Consider the following 3,354-nt stretch of genomic DNA (forward strand, 5'->3'; position numbering starts at 1 on the left):
AAAGGGCACCTCGAGCTTTGGGATGGAGACTGTGAGGAACCAGGAGCCTGCTCTGGGGCAGCGGAAGAGACGAACGTTCCCAGGAAACGGCCTGAAACTGTGGGGTGAAGGACTCCAGAACTGGGCGTCATGCAGCCCCCGCCTCCTGTCCAAGTGCCAGGTGCGCCTCCGAGACCACGTCTCTCTAACACGGTGGTGCTCGAGCAGTCTAGCCACACAGGCCAGAGAAGTGACACGGGGCCAGTCTGCGGGCCAGATCCTGCACATGGGGCTGGACCCACTGCAGGGTGGGCACACGGGTTCAACCTAGCCCGCTGGTAAGACCCTGCACAGTGGATCCAGCCACAGCACAACCACGCGCTAGAGGGATCTGGCACACAGACAGTGCCACTCACACCACAGGGTCTGGATATTTGGTGGCAGGGGAGCAGCGGCATCATTGACACCTGTGGCTCTGGGAGCAAAGCTGCCGCTGCTCCCCCACTGCCAAATTTCTGGGGAGCTCCACAGGCTACAGTCTAAGGACCACTGCTCTAACAGATCTACAGCAACAGGCATGCAAACAAAGATACATGCACCCCCGTCCCCCTGCCCCAGTTAAACAATACTACCAACAACAAGACACTGCATAAGCTTATCCGGGGAGAGGATGAGTGAACAAACGCCGCGAGACGCCAGTCACATTGCACGTGCATGGTTGGAAGGCGCCTGAATGCTACAGTGATCGGTATGGGGCAACAACCCAGTTGGAATAAAAAGAACAGCAATTTATTTTTTAAATCATGAATATTTTAAACAAAGGCCCAACCCATCGTTACTGGCGTCTTTTACGAAGTTCTATGGAAAACTTTTTGTAGAATTTCATACTTCTGTAAGATCAGAAGTGGTAACCATTACGCACCGACTTACAAGGACCACCTGCACATGGCTTCCTCTCTTCCAGGTCTCACTCCAGCACCTGCATCACAAGCGTCAAGCACAGCTGAGTACATTCAGCGTCTTCATGGATCAGAGTTACAGAATTGCTGCTATTTCAGAAAATCTGGGTTTGTCTTCTGCAGATCTGTCCTGCACAGTTCAATTCAACTGAGCAGTTGGAGTCCACTGGTGTTGTAACCACTCACATGACCCCTCTAATTCTGTAGTTACCATAAACAAAACTCAGTTTTAAGCAAAGCAGCAAGTGTTTTTCCACATCTCCCCTCAGCAAGACTTTCTGGGGTGGGGAGGGGCAGGGGCAGAAATCAGCAACAAGGCAATATGAAGACTAGTCAGGTGAGTGGCAGCACAGAGAGACTAGCAGTTTAAAAACCAGCTATTAGAGAGTTTTTAATACGGTTTCTGAAACAAACACAGAATCAGCTATTTAACCCTCAAATCTGTGCTCCAAGTGCTGCAGCTACAAGGCCTAATGCTGCTCTCACTGATGCTAGTGACAAAATTCCTGCATCGCTAAATGTCACCTATTTCTGTCAAGCAGCGAGGCCGGCCAGAGCATGGACCTCAAGGAGGCTGGGAAGAGGCCCGCTTGCAGCCTGCTGCAGCGAGGAGGCAGAGCCCCGGGTGAAGAACATGCCTGCGTCCTGGCCCACGGAGCTGCCCAGAGACGGTCGATCGGTGGCAAGGCACATCAGCGCTTCCAAAACACGTGGCAGAGGCTCCTGCACAAACTGGTCTGCCAGTAACACCCTCAAGGTACTGAGGAGAGACACGAGGCCTGATGTCAGACTGTAGTTTTCAAGGTACTGTCTAATGCGGAGCACTTCTACGACTGACACTTGGTGTAATAGCGAACAACAAACCCTAACAACTCACCGCAACAGGCTCCGGCCCCCCATCCAGAGTCCTTGCTGCACACGAAGACAATTTATTTTGCTGACTGGAGTATTTCAAACCTGCTCGAGCATGTGGATAACAGCAGTCATTCTGATCAACCTAAACCCTTGGCACTTCCCTGCAACTCTGGTTTTCAGGAATCGTACGTCTACAACGAAGAGCGAGTTACATTCCGGTTTTTACAACCGCTCATGGCTCTCGAGTGATGGTCTCACCCTGCGGAGATAGGGCCTCAGGCAGAGCACTGGCCAGGGAAGACCTCAACTGAAGGGGCTGAGACCCAGGGTCCGGCCTGTTTCATACTGTTTTAACAATCAGATGATCTAATAATGAAACAACAAGATTTAGTTTTAAGCACTGTTTTCCTCCCCTTAGCGAGACCTGGACAGTGAAGCATGCTCAAACCAGGCTATGATGAAGGTGAGAGTCTGTTTATATGCCCCTGGCCTCCTCAGATGACCTCTCTCAGGCAGCTGCTGTCTTTATTCCTAGGCAAGGGGAAAAAAACCTCTGCTGAGCCAAGGCCAATCCTCCTCCGACACAGAGACTGCTTCTTCTGTGCTGGTTGCACACAGACTCCGCAGCCCAGCCCGAAAGGCTCAGCTGAGCACTGTGCGCTCCCCCAGCCCTGGGAGCTGCTACCAGTTTTAGGCTAGTCGGAGAAATAAGAACGTCTCTGTTACGTTCATCCCTGATGAAAGCAAAGGGCAGACCAGAGCAACAGGCATCCCCGCATGTACTGGGCAAGGCGTTCAGGAGCTGGTCAGCCGAAGGCCACCCCACCCCGCGGAGCCTGAGGCAGGGCAGGGCAGGGCAGAGGGCTGCCGTACAAGCCGGACAGTCCCTTCCCTGCCAGCTGCCTCCGGGCGCTGCAGGTTGTTCTTGGCCACAAGGACTCTTCATCCCGCTCCCAGTCTGGCCCGCAAGAAGAGCGTGCCAAGGACAGCAGCCCGCGCTACAGGGATGCTTCGAGGAGTCCCACAAGTGTGCCGAGGCAGGCATTGATGGGAGCAACGGGGACAGTCTACCTTAACCTCCAGGGAACAAAGCTTTCCTCCAGACTGAAACTCGACATACAACCAGACTGTAAGGCCCGCGTGAGACGCTTCGTAAACACAAGACTGTAGTGACACGAGTCCAGTCCTGTGATTCAGGAGCAAAATGTGCACGTCCCTGCAGAGCGAACTCTCTCTGCTGTCCAAGACGCGCACGCGGGACGTGCGGGAGAAGCTTATGTCCGGGAAAGGTGGTGGGCTGGTGCAGCGGTCAAGCAAGAGCATCGTGCTTTAATTTGCACAGCTGCTCTGCGCCTGTGCGCTTTCACCCTGCAACAGGCTCGGGGGATCTTTGCATTTGACAAGCTGGCTGTGTCCAACCTGCTGCAACCACCTGTAGGTTCAGCGATCCCGAAGCCTTAACTCGGGGGCCTCGCGTTAGGAGAGCTCCCGACACCCCCAACCCGGGGCGAGAGAGGCCGCGAGGAGCCGTGGCGCAGCCCGGGGCGGGCGCCATGGCCGG

Source organism: Crocodylus porosus, unplaced genomic scaffold, assembly GCF_001723895.1.
Source record: "Crocodylus porosus isolate Cpor-Errol unplaced genomic scaffold, CroPor_comp1, whole genome shotgun sequence".
In the NCBI taxonomy this organism is placed as follows: Eukaryota; Metazoa; Chordata; order Crocodylia; family Crocodylidae; genus Crocodylus; species Crocodylus porosus.